Source organism: Pleurodeles waltl, chromosome 6, assembly GCF_031143425.1.
Source record: "Pleurodeles waltl isolate 20211129_DDA chromosome 6, aPleWal1.hap1.20221129, whole genome shotgun sequence".
Classification (NCBI taxonomy): domain Eukaryota; kingdom Metazoa; phylum Chordata; class Amphibia; order Caudata; family Salamandridae; genus Pleurodeles; species Pleurodeles waltl.
The window spans coordinates 615320552-615340519 of record NC_090445.1 but is presented as its reverse complement, the minus strand read 5'-3'; the positions used below and the strand labels follow the sequence as shown (position 1 = coordinate 615340519).

General features: G+C 46.1%; 1 protein-coding gene across 3 annotated transcripts in view; it reads right to left on the bottom strand.

The window, feature by feature from the left end:
• Window positions 1-12557, bottom strand: part of SYT2 (synaptotagmin 2) — a 238385-nt gene extending 225828 nt beyond the window's left edge. The window contains exon 1 of one of the 3 annotated variants that reach the window (XM_069238920.1): window positions 12442-12557. The gene's annotated coding sequence lies outside the window, so the exon portion shown is untranslated. Of the gene's footprint in view, window positions 1-12030; window positions 12258-12441 lie in introns of those variants that run through there. The other 2 variants (XM_069238922.1, XM_069238921.1) reach the window with 2 other exon arrangements.
• Window positions 12558-19968: the final 7411 nt, after the last annotated feature.

Genomic DNA, 19968 nt, shown 5'->3' with positions numbered 1-19968 from the left:
CAAAAGTGACACTTTTCAGGCTGTGAATCGTTATTAGCATTTCTTAAACTATTATTCACAGAAATGAAATTGTTCTTATCAAAACCAGACACGTACATCATAGACCTAAATGAATTATTCAAAGACCTGCGCTATTAATTAGTGGCCTAGTGTGTTATTTACAGATGTATGATCATAATCCTCAGAGATAGAGTCATTTTTGTGGTAGACATAAATCACAAAGGAATGAGCGTTATACCCACTAGTCTGCTCCTCCTTACAAAAAAATCTAACTCATTAATGTTGACAGGTCTGTTATACCCAAGTTCAGAAAGTTGACAAGAAAACGCATTGGTATGCTTGTTATTGCTCCATACATCTTTAAACATCTACAAACATCATACCTGAGGTCTGTCAGCTCTCCCAGCTACAATGGAATCAGAATCATGAGGGAAACACAGAGAAAATCAAAACCTCTTTTATGGATAAATAATAAGGGGTGACATTTACTGTTTAAACATAACCTAAATCTAGATTACTGCCCAAACGCAATGCCATATCAAAACTGAAGACCCAGTACCACTGCTCTTAAAATTAAAATAATTATCCATCTATCTAGTATATTGTCGTCAGACCCACAATCAGACTGCTTGCCCCTTAAATCCATGTCGATATCCTGTAAGTCAATATGGTCATCCATAATTCACAATCATTGAAGGTTTGAGTGTACACATTATATTCATTCATATGCTCAATCAAATGTCCTTAAATTTTCATTTTCACATGTAGAATCCGGAACAAATATACCATGACATGATTAGTCACACAGACCTAAACCACCGCCTCCCTCAAACCTAAGCTCACTCCTGCTGACCTTCACTCCCATCTCAAGCTTTCAAAATTAACCTCGAAACTCTAATAACACACTCAAATGCCCATTCATAGCTTTTGACCTCCATTCTCACCTCAAAACTTCCATCATATCCTCAAACCTTCACTGACATGCTCAAATGCCCACTCAGACGGTCTGAGATCCATTCACACCTCAAACTTCTAGTCACACGCAAACACATGGAAACAACACCTAATTTCTCATTAAGACACCAGGGTGTCCAATGACATCCTCAAACATCCATTACTAAAATCCAGCCTCCATCCTCAAACAAGCCTTTTGATCTCTAACTGAAGTCTCAGGTATCCACTCACACTCCCAGGCTTCCAGTCACATTCTTAGATGTCCTTCGAGTCTCCATGCACACCCTTAGAACTTCTGTCACATTCACAGACCATGGCGCACATCATCATACCACCATTAACATCCTCTGACTTCCATCAGTAGTCGGGATCCAATATTCACCCCTCTTATTACATGATTTGTACCATTTGAACCATCATCCGCAGTTATTTAACTATCTGTCACAGTTGTGGTCACAGCCTGCTGATTGTATTGATCCTCAATGAAAGATAAAAACTGTGATTGAAATCATATTACAATTGGCATACTACTGGTTACAACTGCCTCCAGATATGCATAGACTGAATGTGGGTGATTTGGTTTGACGGGATGTGAAACACAACTGGTAAGGGTCCATTACGAAAAAGACCAATGTTTGGATCACATCTGGTTTGGATTGGTCTACAACAATGAAAGTAAGCAGTCGCGGCTCGCTGCGTTCACGAGGGACGGGTTAGGTGCAGCGCGCCGGGGTGGGGGTAAAATGTCATTTAAAATAATTTTAAAAATAAAAAAACGTACCTGCACGCTGCCGCGCCGCTCCTCCATCTCCTCTGCCGCAGGCAGGCACAGGCTCCCAGCCTACCCTGCAGCCAATCCTGATGCTGCTCAGAGCAGGATTGGCTGAGAGCACCCAGCCAGTGTGCTCCCAGTCATACTGGGAGCCTGTGCATGCTCTCTCCAGCTCGGCACCTGTGTTGCTGGGCTGGAAAGAGCCTACTGCGCATGTGTGTTTGGCCTGCCCGAGACGGTCGGCCAAACATACATGCGCACTGAGTGGAGTGCACTCCCCTCATCATCCCCAATGCCCTGCCTCTTTAACAAACAAAATGATATTAAACCTGGTATATTATTGTTTAGTTTGTTAAAGAATTTGCAGTGACTGCTGCTGGTTGGAGGCGATGGTCCGCCGCCCTAAGGGAGGAGCTGCCACTGAAAACAAGTTCTAGATAACCTGTGTGAATAAGTGCAGAAATAACTGCACCTTTGCTTTAAGTTAGAACTGCAACAACGTATCTACAAAGCCTTGAATACATTATTCAGCTGTGTCCATAACATTACCTTAATTGGACGCGTTCAGGGACTAACCTCTTTGTTTTGTTTACCTGAGTCCAAACACAGTGTGTTTGCATTTGTTGAGAACCAGCGCAGTATAAGATGTGCTGGGACTCAAGACTGCGTTTTTGTTAGATCGAGGACACCTTTACATGATTAGTTCAGTACAGGCAGAGAGAAAATGAGTAATTTTAGCCGAGGTACGGGGAATTTCCATCGTAGGCGCCAGCAGGGATGAAGATCTTCGCCACTGCTCACTCTAATACCTTTCGTCTTTCTGCACCATGGCCCACCGTCGCCAATACACATGCAATTTCTATGTTGCCTTATCCGGCCGTGGGCTATTAGTGTCTCTATTTTATTACTTCTGTACAGTATCACTGACATGCTGCTGTAAAGCAGGCTTAACATGGCGTGACAGACAGCAGAGGAAGCGGCAGGGTTTGCACATTACTTTAAAGAGAGGCCTCTGCCAGGCCAGTCAAACACGTATACTACGCAGCCATACAGCAACTATGGGACTGCGGGTTAAGGAAATAAAGTGATGAGAACCAAGCATTAAATACATTTATTCAGCATATTCCATAAGATCCTTCAAAGTAGGTATGTGGAGTTTCAAACACAGTATCATACGTTTCCAGTTATAATAGTTCAATGATGACTCTAAGGGACAAGCGTTACCCACCTCTCTGGACAATGTGTTTACCTCTAGCACTCAAGAGGAATAGACATCTATATGGAATAGTGAATGTGCTTGTCCAAAGTGCAGGTTATGCCAAAAATAAGTTGGGAATTGTCTTTAAGTCTCAAAGTTGCTAACTCGTGTGAGAACTCTGGATTTGACTGGGATATCAGGACCCTCTCAACCGGGACTCAGCTAAGACTTACAAATATAGAACCCATAGAACATGACCATTTTCTATCTTGTTTTGTGTCGTATTCTGATTTGGGGTCCAATGTTTCCAATGGCAGCAGTTACTATTATGTAAATCTCAAGCTTCACATTCCTTCTTATGGCATTGCTTTGAATTCCTACATTCAGAATTACAATATCTCTGTAGTGTCAGATCTCTGGATACTCGAGTCTCTTTTATTTGTGTGTCTCTGAAACCTTGAATATCTGATTCTCAGATCTTTCTTTTATTCTGCGGCTCTAGTACAAATTTATTGGACCATAGCTTCTCAGGTCTCTGGATTCTTGGGTACTTGGTTTCAAATTCTCTCTAGCTGTACATACCTGGACTCACAGGTTCTTGGATTTCCTAGTATCCAATTTTTTAATATCTGTGTTGCTGCATTCCTGGATTCCAAGTTAAACTATTTCCTGAGTCGCTGGACTCCGAGGACTCGAACTACTTGCTTGTCTTAATTGCTCAACCTCTTGGTTCTCCAGACTCTGCATTCATGCCTATATATCTATTCACATGTCTTCAAATGTACAAGTCGCTAGAGCCTAGGCTACTAAATGTTTTTGCAACAGCATTCTTGCATATTAGGATTCACACATGAGTATACAATCTCACATATCTACGAATTTACTAACCTCCAAATTGCCACCTTTTTATTCTCAAAGGTTGTGAATTTACACGTTTCTGGAGTCATAAATCTTTGAAAACCCATGTTTCTGGATTCCCTCGCTCCTGGATTATCTAGTCTCTGGATTACTGGGTTTATGGATTTTCCATTCCAGGAACAGAGACCCTTGTCAGAATTACTGCGCAATTGAAGGTAGATGCATTACAACCATACTTTCTATTGGAATTCACATTTCTTCCGACCCAGCCATTTTTACCTCGGGTTCCCCTTGAAAGAACCTACAAAAATGTTCTCAGTTCGGAGAGGCTGGTAGGCTAAAATGTAAGAACAGCTTCTCTCAGAATGAGAGCTGGCCACCTAGTCTGACTCCCTAACTGGATAAGGACATAGCTCTTGTAACCCTTAGTCTGAAAGGTATTACTTGAGTTGCACTCTAAATTTTAAGTGGCACTTTGTCCACTCGACATGGCCATGAAAAGCTCATGGGCCTGACTTGTGTCATCCTGGACATAGGATTGATAGCACCTCTCTCCAATTTTCAAGCCGGGACCAAGATGAGACATTTTATCTCCTAGGCCTGAAGTAAAGTGCTTGTCTCTCTGAATTGCTTGTCTGAAGACCAGAGGTATCTTCCAGCAAAATTAGGGCATTGGCATTATCCAATGATGCAGAGACTGCAGTGCTGCCCCAAACAACCAAGATGGAGGAAAGAGCAGCCAGATCGAGAGGACTGTGGGTGAGCAGCCCTGATAGTGACCCAGCCTAGAAGGCATACTCACTCTTAATGCTTTTAGTGGGATGAATGAGATGGGAGATTAGAAGAGAAGATGGTTATAAAAGGCATGTGTGTCCTAAGAAGAGTAACTAAGATCCCTCTACAAGAACCGTGGCCTATGTAACCATGGGCACAGCATAAAGGTGGACGGGCCACTAAATTAAGAGCAAGAGAAAAGCCATGAAAATATTCGACATGCAAATATTGCAACAAACCACTGAGGAAAATATGATACACGCCCTTCAATATTCAAAAAATGATATTGCTTTAACATGTGGAAGAGTTTCACATATTACATCAGATTACTTCACTTATACTAAAAAGTAATTATTATGTGGTAGTTTTTAAACTTGACTTTGGAAACAGTCTAACAAACTGACATCAATGCCATTTGTAAACTAAAGGGCAAGTAAGTTGTCTTGTGTATCCTACAGGTGGCGTAGAATCTTTTGGCCATCTTATTTGTATTTATCCATATTTATTTTGTGTTTTGAGAATAAAAGGAGTCTTAAAAATGTATATTTCCACATTTATTTAACTGACAAGCATGCACTCCTACTTTGAGGCCTGTCGCGTGATAGCAAATTAAGCAGCCAGATATGACAAAACACTACACTCACAGATACTTATGAACATTATATACAAATATATGCTGGCATATGCCTGTATTTAAGGATATTTCATCCTGTTTTGTAACTCCCCATGCTTGTATAAGTTCAGCTATGGGCCTCCTCGAATTGATAAAGGACAGCATGGAGAGTTACTCAAAAGAATCACAAGATTCTTTGTTTTTCTGCTTTTAAAAATAAATACAGATAGAAAACACATTGTGTTGTTTTTTTGTCTGTTTTTATCTGTAAAAATTGGTCAGTAAGATTGGAGGGGTGTGATCTTCAGATTTCCCCACAATCACGCTGGCATATAATGTTAAAATAGAGTATAGGACAGGCAGGGTGCAGGGGCTTAAAAGACAGTGAAAAGCAGAAGAATGCTGATTGATAGAAGTACTAAGTGAGAAAAACAATATTTTGAGAAATATTCAACATTTTTAGAAATTTCAGAGCTGAGATGAGAGTGTGTGTGTGTTTTTGTCAGTGTGTGAATGCCAAAAACCCAGGTGAAATCTGACAGATACCACACCATACGCCACTGAAAGCACCTGTACCAACTATTCATCAGAAAGTATATTTATTACGGGGTTGTAACACCCCCCTGAAGCTACGCCCCTGCTGGAAATCTAAATTATAATCTACTAAATCAAATTGTTCAGCGCACATCCTGAACACATGCATTCAAAGCTGTTTTCATATGTGATAATGAAGACAAATAGTCTCAGTTAAATAAAATATGTGCCTAGGATCACAAAATTAGGACAAGCAGGGAATCCGCAAATAATCTCGACGTTTCTGGTTTTATATTGTGCAATTTAACCATATGATGGGCAAATCTTCGTCCTTCTTGTTTTACAACAAAGGTTAATGGTTTAAATTTAATTACTGGTGCATGAGGGGAGCGTGGGAGTGGCAGGCCACATCAAAGCTCAGCTTGTTTGGGCTCAAGGACCCAAGAGTACCTCGAGCTGACACAGAGCCAGCCTTTTGACTCTAAACTGTCTTGAGCTTTCAGTGTTTCACTCATCTGTAAGTCTAATGCATGAATGAATGAATAATAGTTACTTAGGTAATTAAAACCGTTCCAAATAAATACACGTTTTAATTGAAATAAAAACAGTATTAAAAACATCAAGCTACCTAATTAAAAATCTACTCAAGCATTATTAATTATGCCACATACAATTACCTCCACAGCTACAACTTTTTCATCCTTGTTAGAGGAGAGTCTTTAAACCCCAGGTGAAGAAATGTTAACTATTATTTGACAATCTGCATTGTGTATCGGAATTAAAACTCAAATTGAATACCTATTGGCAGGTACAAATACCACATCTTTTAAAGACTAGCTGTAATCAGTTTCACCTTGTGTAGTCCACATGCTCGATTTAGACAAGGTACTATGTCACAATGGCACTGGAGTACCCTCCCCACCAAACTCTTGGTCTGCCCGCCCAATCTTTTATTGAAAAGACTGCAAGGTTTACACTGACAGAGTAAAATTAACTACATTGGTGTAAATATCCCACCGATGACCCAGAGGGGTATGGGCGTTCAGAGGTGAGCCATCTGACTCTCTGTTCTACTTTGAGTGGGTGGTAAGGTCACTTTTTTTGCAGTCCATCACTCCCAGGAATATTCTGGTGGTGAGGGGCAGTAAAATTTAAAAAAATATATTATGGGAGAAAACTCCTATCGGTTTGGGGACATTAGTTTTGACATTTCCAAAAACAAATTCCGGCTCTGGGAGTTTGTTTTTCGAAAAGTAAAAACTTCTCAAAATTTGGTATAAGTGTCTGATACCAATGACGGACGCACACCTAATTTTTAAATGGCTTAGTCTGAATCACATTGGTTCACACAAGCCCATTGAGTTTACCTTGGGGCCGGCAGTGAAATCTAAATTTGGCTAAGATAACTCTGGTGATGTTGAGTGTCAGGTTCGGTGTGTAACAGGCAGGTGAGCATCATTTATTTTCTTTAGCTGACATAGGACAGAAATAAAGAACCCCATGGGGCCCTGGTTCAATGTCCATTTTTTGCTATGACGGGATCCACCCTGTCCCACTTACAGACCTCTGCACTAATAACCATGTTACCGGCTTCATCTCCACCTTCAGCGTGTCTCTAGCTGCAGTGCTGTCAAGATGGGGTCCTTGACATCCATGCCTGTGCACTACAGGAGCATGTTGTGGCACATTTGCCTGTTCCTTTGCCCTCTGTCATGTGGCACTGATGTAAACAAACCAGGAGCCCTTGTGCTGGATACAAATATGTGCTAAAAGTGGGAACCTACAGTGATAAATCCTCATGGCGCTTGACTCCTGCAGCTCATTGACCAAGCTGTGAGGCCACGAGAGCAGGGCTACCCCTTGGCTCCAAGAAGAACGTGAATGTGAGTAATACGTTGAGGTACAGATAGCCAAGTACCACAGCCCAGCCACTGTGCGCCTGAAGGGAGCTAGTGAAAATGCAAGGCCTGGTGAGATATAAAAAGACCCTGTGTTTCTAGATTTAGCCTAGTAGGGCTTTGGGACAGAGACCACTGGTTCCCTATCTCACCTGGACCTACAGGTACGAGACAGGAACCCAGTAAGACCTCACTCCATAGGAGGTTGTCTTCATTTAGAAGTGTGCTGAGAGCACTTTGGGGGTTGACTGCCGCTCAGATGAGGTCCTTTAATTGCAAAGGGGCAGTGTCAGGGGCTGAAACTCAAACGGTAAAGAGGTCATCCAGTGTAGAGAAAAAAATCAATTCTCTTCTCTAAAAGGCGTTCTAGGATGTTGCTCTGTTTGATGAAATTAGCTAGGGTTTTGAGATGTATTGTGGTGACATTCGCTGGATGGTCCCTTCAATGTGGAGTTGGACCATCTGCAGAGTGGTGGACTTAGAAAGCCATATGAGGGAGAGTCAGAGTTCGGGAGCATACTCCAGTGGGTGTCTGACTCCATTACATCTTTATACCGGGTAGGTCATTTGGGTACCCCCTAAAAAGTCACACACCCATCTCCAGGTATGCATTCACTGCTTAGTGCACATAGTACACTTATGGACTGTGACTTGGATGTTGAGTAACCAAAATGCTAGTGCTAGCAGTAGTGACATCACACGATTTGATCCCTAGTGACAATAACAGATTGCTTCTCTGTCCCACCCTTGGGTATCTTATGCCTCCTGCAGACCCAGCAAGGAATAGAAATTACAGAATGAAAGAGGCCTCATAGAGCAGTCTTTACTTTCTCTTTCTGGCTCGATCTAAATGACCTCTAAGGTAAAGGCTCACAATGACAGTATCCGAGCCACCAGAAGGTGGTTGCAGCAACTACTACTAAATGAAACCATGGGGAGCCAGTGAGACGCAGATGCTTCCAGGAAATACTGCGCCCCAAAATAAGAGAAAGCTATCGGATCATAGAGGGAGGCTGCATAAATCGGTTCCTCCTAGTACCGTGACCCAACTCCGTAAGCACCTCCGCGGCCGCCACCGCTCCCTGTCCCTTCTCCGGAGCTACACCCCGAATGTGAGACAAGCCTGAGTGGTCCCTCCTGCGCACAGATTCCTATCAGCGGGCCACATCTGGGGATGAAAACCTTCCACCACTGTCGAAGCTGACGGGGGGAGGTCAATACTGAGAAATGAGACGACTGGGGAACGCTTGTGAAGTAGCGCGCGCTTCGATTCCGAGCACACGTCCAGCTTTTCCCCAAAACAATGACGATTTGCGCTAGTGAATGTAGCCCCCTCAGAGCACATGACCTCTCCCCCGACCCCTCTCAGCCTCCCTCCCCACCGCCTTCTCTCTCCCGCCGCCTCTTGCTCCGTCCTCCTCTGTACCTGCGCCTCTCCGCCTCCAAAGACTGTGTGTGGCACTGCCACATTCGGGGCCGGGGGGCTTAGAAGCCGTCCGACATCATGCGCCCCCACTGCGCTAAGCTTCCGACAGCTCTGCCGTCTCCGAGTGGCGGGAGTGCTTGGGGGCTGCTGAGTGGCTTGGGTGATGCTCGGGCCGGAGAGAAGTGACGGGACCCCCTGGGCGCATAAACAGCACCAAGTACCGTTGCCAGTTCTGTATCGTCTCCCTCCCTCCGGTCCGTCCTGGCACTCTCCGCATACCTCTGCCTTTCTCTCACTGTTTCTACTACTTTCTACATCGACGCCTTTTCCACCATTCTTCTTACTCATTCGCCACTCTGCCTCCTCCTGTTTCCGCGCCTTCTACATTCACCTCTCCCAGGTTCCTAAACCCGCCTGTCTCTCTTAAAACTATTTTCTTTCTCTTTTACACTCTGGCTACACATCCTTAGTGGGCATCCTCTCTCAGCGCAGTGCCAGCGCCCCGATTGAGTCCCAGTTTCTCATATTCGTTAAATCGTTTCTCTTGGTCTCTCTGCACCCCTCAGTTCTTCCCTCGCTGTCTTCGAAGGCCGATACTGCCCTCAGTCTCCGTTTGCCCTTTCGCATTTTCTCTTCCTTGTTCTATTTCTCTCTGCTGGCGTCTCCTAGCCTACCCTTCTCATTCCTTTATTAAAACTGCCTACTTCTTCCCTTCTCTGCCGTGCGCGTATTTTCCTGCAGGCTCTCCCCACTGCTCGGTTTTTTTCACATATTAATATTTGAGTCACGCGCTGTCTCTCTCTAGTTATTTCTGCCCCCTCTTTTTCCTCACCCGCCACAATCTGCTACTAACGCTCTCTAGGCGTTTAGTAGCCCCGCCCCTTTTAGCTTTATCTCTGGAGCACTGCCCCTTGCCCCCGGGCCCTGCCCCGCCCTCTGTGTAACCTCCCGTCCTTTCACCTTACGCCGCTGCTCCGACACCTGCTCCTCGGCTGCTGGGCGAGCATGAAACTTCAGCAGCAGGCGCATGCCTCCCTCAGCAACCGCATCCGCTGGCGGCATGGTGTCACTGCAGCTAGGGTGACCAGACCTCCCGGATTTCCCGGGACTGTCCCGGTTTTTAGAGGACTGTCCCGGTGTCCCGACGGTTCTCTTAATTTTAATAAAATGTCCCGGTTTTGGGGACAAATGCCAGATCATTTAATAAATGTCCCGATTTTTGGGACAAAGGTCAGATCATCTAGGGAAGCATTTGTTAAAGGCATGCTCTCCTTTATCAGACGCCTACAAAGTATAAAGTTATTAAAGTAATTTATCTGTTACTGCCAGGCAACACAGTCGCGTCTGCTCCCAGCAGAGCGAGGAGTGGGGAGCAGAGAGAGGTGGGTGGGGGCGGGTTGGGGGTGCAGGTCAATCCATAGATAATATTATATATGTAGACTTGTAAAAGTATGTATGTGTATATATATATATATATATATATATATATATATATATATACACACACACACACACACATGTATAGGCACACATTCACAAAGCTACACAAAAAACGGGACAGGCCAGATATAAAAGTGAGAGTTAATTATTTAGTCCTTCTTTTATGTCTGACCTGTCCCGGTTTTTGCTCCTCAAAATCTGGTCACCCTACACTGCACCCAGTCCCCCACCCTATCTCAACTCACTGTTCATAAGCATCCCTTTAAACATACACTTCGCGCCCCGTCTGCCGAGATCCCTTCGTGCACCTCGTGTATCTGCAGATTGTGTACACACTCCATATCCTTGCAGAGCGCCTTTACACACTTCGTGTCTTTGCAGGGCTTCTTTTGCACATGCACAACGCCTGTTCATGCGGAGGCTTATTTATATCTCATGTCCCCTCCCCACCAGTAAAGTCCTCGGGTCTCTGCAGATCATCGCTTTACACACTCCAAGTCCTTATCCCTAAACCTCACTTTGCACACTCCGTTTCTGCCTCAAAACCTCTCTTTACACACTCCAAGTCCCTGCCTAGTCTGAACCTCAATTTACACACTCGAAGCTCCTGTCGCTGAAAGTCCCTTTACACTCTCCAAGTCCCTGCCCAGTCTAAATCCCCCTTTACACACCTCAGGTCCCTTTACGACGTCATCCCTTTATACAGCGCACATCTCAGGTTTCTGCAAAGTTTCTTTTGCACATCTCAGGTCCCATTATGCCCCCCTTTCACCTCATGCCCCGCCTGTGGACTCCGCCTATACGCACCTCATATTCCTGGAAGCCCCAAAACTTATTTTACACCCGGAGTGTTCCCAGCAGAGTTTCATTTGACACACCTGGCATCCATACCGAGTCCTTACTTAAGCACTCCATGGCTCCGCTGATCCTAATTCTACACACCACAGGAACAGCAGACCTTCTTTTACACCCCTCATGCCCCTGCGGAGCCCTATCACACAATCATTGCCCTTGCGGAGCTTCTGTGACAGACCTCATGCCTCTGTATAGCCTTCTTTTACACACCCCTCCCGGAACCCCACTGCCAAGCGCCCTTTACACACTTTGTGTCTTCGCAGAGGTTCATTTGCACACCTCACGTCCTAGCAGAACCTCCCTTTACATACAGCATGCGCTGCGAGCCAAGGGTCCTTTACACACCCAGGGTCCCCCCGAGCCTCTGTTCCCTGCCCCGCGCCCTTGCCGACCGCTTCTTTAATGAACTGATCTCTCTGCCTTCGGAGCCTCCTTTACATTCCGCTCGCCTCCGTCGTACAGTCTCGGTTACGTGCTCCAACTACACGCGGAGCATCCTTTACACACCTCACGTTCATGTATCACGGGCTCCGTTATATACTCCGTGCCCCTGCAGCTTCATTTTACATATCCCGTGTTCCTGCAGAGAATTAATTCACATACAGTATTTCCATGACGGGCCGCTTTTTGTTCAACCTATGCACTATATGTCCCTTCAAAGCCCCCCTTTACGTGCCTGATGTCTCTGCAAAACCTTGGTTTACATACCTCGTGTGCTCGCAGTGTCTCTGCTCAGACCTTATATCCCTGTGAATCCTTGACTTGCATACTTGTACCCGCAGAGCCTTCGTTCATGTACCTCCTGCCGGCTCCTACGTACCTTGCGCGCTGGGGGTACCTCACGCTACCTACTTGTCCGCAGTCTGCTTTACATGCCACCTGTCCCTTCCGAGCCTCCATATACCCCTCTGTCCCTCAATGCAGATTCCCTCCACAGCTCTCTGCTGACTCGGAGTTTTTTTCAGAGCCCCTTTCAGGGGGTGGGGTCAGGTCCGTGTCTGCAGTTCTGCACGGCCTCGGTCCCCCGTCTCACTCCTGTACCCTCTCCTCCGCAGTGCCCCAGCGCCCCCGCTCTCCACTACTTCTCCTGCCCCGCGCCTTCCTTTGCTCTCGCCTTACCTGCCAGCTGCCCTGCGGATCCCCCTCTGGACGCTGCAGAAGTTGGGGAGCCCGGTCCTGCCCAGCCGCTGCTGCAGTGTTGCCTCCCTCCCTCTGCAGCAGTACAGCTCGCTGCTGCCTCCCCTCCCCTCCCCTCTTCTCATGCCTCTCACATACCGCACCGCCGCACGCACCTCGGGTGATCCCGCACAGATCAATGTGCACGAGGCACAGGCGCGGGGCGGGGGTGCCCGAGGATTCTCTTTACGGGGGAAGGGGGCTGGAAATTCCCAATGGAAGGGTTTGGGGAGACCTGACCGAGGTTTATTTCTCAGGGAGGCGCCCGTGGGGGACAAGGACCTTGAAGGGGATCTTTGGGGGAAGGTGAGGGTGTAGTGAATCGCAGTGCTGGGGGTCAGGGAGGTCAGAGGGGGGCAGGGCGCACCACGCATTTTCTTAAATGATTGTTGATGCTGCCGAGATATTCCTGGAGGATGGGGTGGGTGGGGGATTCCATCGATGGTTCCTCAGAGCTGGGGTGATTGCTGTCGAGGAATTTTAAATTAGGTAATGCTGGTTTGCGGAGGAGTCACCTGCCCGGCATTGGTACCCCAAGTGGTCTCAAAAGATGAGCGCTAAAATGATTTCGATAGAGGAATGGGAACCCGCGACCACGCCTTCTAGTACTGAGAGTTTTAGGGTGTTGTTGCACGCAGTACCCCTATTACCACTCACAGGGTCGGACTGCCTTGTGAGTCCAATCTCTGGGGAATGAGGGGGGCCAGGTATTCTCAATGGTGGCTAGGTGCTGCGGTCTCCTGGGATTCCCTTTGATGCCTGGGCTGGATGGTAGTGATTTCCTTTGCTGGGGAGGAGGGTGTAGTTTGAGGTTTTCTATGATGAGCAGGGGGTGAGTAATTTTAGAGGCTTTGACTAAGGTTTTGCTGATAGACACTGAGTGTCAGTCCTTAAAGTGAGGTGGGTCCTGCTGGTGCTAGCACTGACAGTAATTAAAAACGGACATTGAAACGGGTCTAAACAATGCCTTATATTTATGACACAACTTTACAGGCAAAAACACTGACCAGTTTCACGAGAATGTAGGCAAGACCCTTTAAGGGAATTCGAGTTAGTGATGCTGTTCAAGAGGCAGATGCTACTGAGCAACAACTGTTGGAGTGGATGGAGCGTTGTACTGTGCAAAACCTTTGGAGGTTAGTGTGGAGGTTACTCTGGTCCGATGGTCAATACCACCCCCAATAGTGCAAAACGATGAATGTCCAGCTCAGTGACTCTCTTTGTAGAAAACACAAGTATTACATTGAAAACATAGAATTCCACTAAGCATTCAGTAATGCAAGAATACCCAGTTCATGGGTGCAAAGCGTTCTACTCTAGGGGCCTCTGTCATCTAGGCCGCCACCCGTCTTTAGTGGGTGCTCCCTCTTCCACTGGGGGCTCCCTTTCCAATTCCAGAGTTTAAGCTAGGCCTATAGGTGCAGCTCACGCTCCCCCTGGGTTTGTATGAACAACCAGTGTTAATAAACTCACTTTTTTTGTGAATTCCTGAGTGTGCGTCCTTCCAGTGGAAGTCTGTTGTATTGTTTATATTTTTAACCGGAGTGCTCTGCCGGTTTATGACGCACCACCCCTCTGGGGCCTTTAGGAGCCTGACAGTGAGCACTTTTTTTGCATATATATATATATATATATATATATATATATATATATATATATATATATATATATATATATATATATATATATATATATATAATATATATATATATTTTCTACTGGCAGCTGCCAGTAGGTAATTATCGTAAGGATCATGTTATCATAGAAACTTGCCTATATCTTTGGCGCAGTTTGATGAATCTTCATGAAATGTTCCAAAAGTGTGTTCCAGAGAAACTTGGGAAGTTTTTGGGTGATCTGTCAAACAGGGGCTGAGAATAAGGGGAGGGGCAAACAAAGTGTATTTCCCATTATAATTCCCAAATGGATTTTGAAAACAACTACAGTCCAAACTGCTACACAGAGTTACATCAAATTTGGCAGAACTTTAACTTTTTGCCCAGAAAGAAGCCTGTTTGTTGTTTGGTGTAAATCCATTCAGTAGTTTTTGAGATAATAAAAGAAAAAGAAATATAGATATTTGCAGGTGCAAAGCTTCACAAATACTCCCGATCTTGTGCTGAGATCTGTTTGGCTGGCAGCACTTCAACTAGAAAGTGTTGGCAGCCATCTTGAAAAAAAAATATAATCAAAAAAAGAAAAGGGGGAAGGGTAAGGCCACCCTGTCCCCTTAACTCTGGTGTTGGGATCCCAGAGGGACCTCACCAGGACAAAAACGTATTTTAACAATTTTGTTTGCCACAAATTGCTGTGAATCCAGTGAAAACGAAAAAAAAAAACAAGGATTGGCTCCTGCGATTGTTTTGAAAAGATTCCCCTAGGTGGGCAGGTCTTGGGGCATATTTTTTAAAAGGAGGGGGGCACACAAGGCCCCAATCCTACGACCCATTGAGCCCCAGGGCCCACCACCTCCCCAGGGTGATTATGCCAAAGTATGCAGGGGGGCGCACGCCCAGAGGACCACCACCTCCCCGTGGCAAAATCATTATTTGGAATGGTGGAGGCCCATACAGCCTACCCCACAGACCTGGGACACCCACCTCCCAAGGGCTAAATATGAAATGAATGCGGCAAGCCCATGTGACCCCGCTGCAGCCCCAGAGACCACCACCTCCCCAGGGCAAAATTGTAAATTGTAATGGGGGAGGCCCAGGGCTAGATCTGAAATTTATGCAGGGGGGCCCATGCACCCCCAATAGCCCCAGGGACTGCCACCTCCCCAGGGCAATTTATTGCAATCAAGGGAGAGGCTGCATGGCCCCCCATAGCCCGGGGGGCCACGCCCTCCCCAGGGCTAAGTTAAAAGGTTGGAGGGGTGCCGCACAGCCCCACCGGTTGAACCATGCATGGCCCTCGGGACTGCTTCCCCCCCGGGCCATCTCCTGCTTTGTCCCAGGGTGCCCCCCACACCTTTGACATAGCTGTTTACTCTAACTTGGCAGGAGCTTTGCCAGCTCCCACCAAGTCAGAGCAAACACTCTGCTTCCAGTCAGTGAGATCTGTCAAAATGCTCTCGCCCACTGGAAGCAGAGGTTTCATCTCTTTCCCTGCATGCAGAAATGCAGGCAGGGAAAGAGATGAAACAATTGCCCTTTCACACAGGAAGCTGAATGTTTAGCAGCTTCCTGTGTGTAAGAGCAATGCTGGCCCCAGCAGGAGAGAGGGAGCTGGCTGGAACCGCGGGTTCTTTGAGGTTCCCCCTGCGGTCCCATTGCACACTGAGTGTCATGGAGGACACCCAGAATGTATGGCCAGGCCCAAAGGATGGGGTTTCTGTGTCTGAAGTCGGCCTGGGGAGGTGTTGCCATGCATCCCCTGTCCCCCATTACATTTAAGTGGGCTCTGGGGGAAGGAGGGCTTCGCTGCCCCCCTCCGTGACACTGGCCATTTACCAACGAGGTAGCACTTACTAACTAACCAGTAGAAAGTACTTCAGTTAGATAGACATTTTGTGCAAAACTGTGGACTCTTGTTGGATAAACGAGCAGGTGAGTTTCCATTCTAGATATGATGCTCATTTCACAGAAAATAAACCTCAACAGGAAGCACTGACAGATATAAACGCAGCAGGTGCCACACTTGAAGCTCCACTTCTGGAAAGGACAACTTAACCTAACTCTTGGTCTTGGCGAAGGCAAAGTACATGTGTTTACTCTGCGATTCCATATTGAAAAGCAATCTGAAATCCTTCCTGGAGGTGAATGCATCTTTCATCTATTGGAGTGCAATCTGTATGTGACTGTGGCGAGTAGGTTCTTTCTTGTCCTCTCTTGGTGAGAGCAGAGCCCATGGTTCTCACTTTAAATTGCTACGAGTATACAAATGTGCAAATCACCTGGAAGCTCTGCCCGCTTGGCCTCACCCTATCCACCTTAATAGTATGCACAGGTCTTGCTGCCTTTTGCCAGGGTGACGGACAGCTTACCAAAGGGCCCCCCCAATGTGCTTGCTGCCGATTTTGGTGGTGCGTTCTTGATGCTGAGGAATATGAGGATATCCCCACCAAACAAAGAAGCACTTATGTCATATAGCTAAGAGGAAGACCCTGGTTTGATGGAGATTTATGTCTTTGTAGTCGCTTTGGCCTCTATATAGGAGGATTCATGCTATTACAGAATTCTGGAAAAAGACACAAGGAACAATCACATTGCCATATGCACACAATGTTGCTGGAGACATTTCCTCATGGTCCGTTACGCAGCTGCAGTGTAAAATGCACACTGAACACTTACCCAACGTGGTAGCACTTACTAACTAACCAGTTGAAAGTACTTCAGTTGAGTAGTCATTTTGTGCAAAACTGTGGACTCTTGTTGGATAAACGGTCAGGTGCAGTTCCTTTGTGGCCGAGTCACTCATGCAGCTCCTGACACACCCACACAGACACTCACACACCCACTCACAGACACACTCAGACACTCATGCACCCATTCACACACACACTCAGACACTCATGCACCCATTCACACAGCCACTCAGAGACTCATGCGCTCACTCATAGACCCACTTAGACACTCATGTACCCACTCATAGACCAAATCATAGACTCATGTACTCACTCAGAGACCCACTTAGACACTCATGCACCCACTCACAGACCCTCTCAGACATTCATGCATCCACTCACAGACTCACTCAGGCTCAAGCACCCACTCACAGACCCACTCAGAGACTCATGCACTCACTCACAGACCCACTCAGAAACTCATGCACTCACTCACAAACACACTCACAGACTTGTGTACCCACTCACAGACCTAGTAGGATACTCATGCACTCACAGATCCACTTAGATACTTACACACCCACTCACAGAACCACTCAAAGCCTAACACACCCACTCACGGACCTACTCAGACACTCACACACCCACTGACAGACCCACTCAGACACTCTTACATCCACAGATCTACTTAGACACTTATGAACTCACTCACACACTCACCGTCAAAGGTTAGAGGTTACAGTTAGGAAATACAAGTAAAAAAGCCTTAGAAACTTGCTTAAAAAACAAAGGGTACAGGGACATTATAGTTAGGAAATAGAATTAAAAAAAATGTAGAAATTAACTGAAAAAAACAAAGGTTGCAGGGAAGTTATAGTTAGGCTCACATTGCACTCAACAAAACCAGTGAAATTCAGCAGTTATATTTACCTGAGCTAACAATAACTTATGCCCCTGCAATCCATTGCTTATGATCTCACATATTACATCACTCATGACATGGTCACTGACATCAGTGATGACATCTCAAATGACATGTGAGAATACATACCCATTCACACATCCATACAAGCACTCACACATCCACTCACTCACCCATACATCCATTAACACAGACACTTACTCTATATTACAGCCAATTACACAACTCACATAACCTGCCCCTCAAACAGCCACTCACTCACCCATACAGCCACTTACACAGCCAGTCATTCACCCATACAGCCATTCAGACACCCACTCACTCTCCCATACAGCCACTGACTCACCCACTCACTACCAATATAGTTAGTCACACAGCAGTCACTCACTCACTCACTCACACAGACACTCACATACCCACTTATACACCCATAAAGGCACTCACACAGCCACTCACACATCCATACAGGAACTCAGATACCCACTCACACACAGTCACACAGCCACTCACATAATATATGTTAGAAATAGTATCACTCATTAGTAGTACAGAAAGATACTATTTTAACATTTGTGGTACATTGGTATATATATTTAACACTAAAAAACGTTTTAGAAAACCCTAACACTCACTGGATGATGTCATCAGTGATGTTATCAGTGATGTCACTGATCATGTCATGAGTGATTTAATATGTGAAGTCATAAGCCAAGCATTGTGGAAGCATAAGATATAGTTAGCTCAGGTAACTATAACTGCTGAATTTCACTGGTTTTGTATGAGTGAAATGTGAGCCTGTAACGTCCATGTAACCTTTGTTTTTTTCAGTGAAAATGTTATATATATGAGAAAGGGCCTCTTTTGACATAGTAGCCCCCCCACTTTTTTGCCTGGAAAATTATTTGATTTCAAACTGTAAGTGCCCTGGGCCCCTGCTAAACAGGCTCCCCAAATCTGTACTATGTATTTGCACTTCAGCCACCCTCGTAAGTTCTAAGTAAATAGTACCCCTGGTACCAGTGGCATGGGTACTGAAGAGGCCCCCCCCAGAGATGCAGCTCCAATTGTGCCACTTTGAGAGGCCCCACACCAGCCTCAGGCACACTGCCATTGCAAGTGCATGACAAGGTGTACTTAAAGTTGCAAACTCAACATGAAACTCACCAAGAGTGCCCTGTCCACTTACACTGTATGCACTATAGGTAAGTCACCCCTCTGGCAGGCCTTACAGCCCTAAGGCACAGCGCACTATAATGCATTGAGGGCGTATGTTTGCATGAGCAAATATGCACCTACTGTGTCCTTCCAAACCTTAAGACAGAGTAATTCTACAGGGAAGCCATGGCAAATACATGTGCTGGACACTGGTCATTATAAGTACCCAGCTACATAATGACCTCTCTGAATACTGGGTTGTTTGGTATCAAACAGCTCAGAATGATAAACCCACACTAATGCCAGTGTTGGATTTATTATAGAATGTACCCAGAGGGTGCCTTAGAGATGCCCCCTACAAAACCTAATAGTCCTGGCATGGTTGCTGATGGGATTTTACCAGCCTGCCACTCCCAGACACAGATCTGCTCTCAGGAGCCAGAACTCAAAGCCGTTCCTGGGTGGAGGTGTTACACCTCCTCCCCCAGGCAGGCACCCAGGCCCAGCGGTCAGCTTCAAAGACCTTACCACCTTTGAAATCTGACTTCTGACTCTGCTGCTAGCAGCAGATGGCAGCCCAATGGTTTTTCTCCCACTTTGGAAGGGAAAACAGGTGGGAAAACCTAGCCAGAGTAGGAGGAGTGGCCCCCCTCAGCCTGCACCATCCCCCATGTGTGCCAGGCAAGGTGACCACACCATTTCATTTTCCTCCACCTTGGATGGCAGGAAAATAGTCAATCAGGGTTAGGGATGTGACCCCTTCCCACAGGAAGTGGTCACATAGTGGTGTAGCCCCCCTAAGGTAGGTGGGCCATTGGCCACTACCAGGTACTGCCCTAAATGCCCACTACATGCAGTATTTAGTGGGCATCCCTAGACCTGTAGGTCAGATACGAGGGACACAAGAAGACCTGTGACAAAGAAGACCCAAGTCTCAAGAACAGAGGTCCTGATGCAAGATGAAAAAGGCATCAAACACTGCCTGCTGCAGCCAGTACTCAACAATCGCCACAGAGGGGTATGACTGGACATCTGGACTTCCGACAGACTCTAAGAAACCCCAGAGGACCTCCAGCTTCTGAAAATTGCCAAGAACATCTATTCAGAG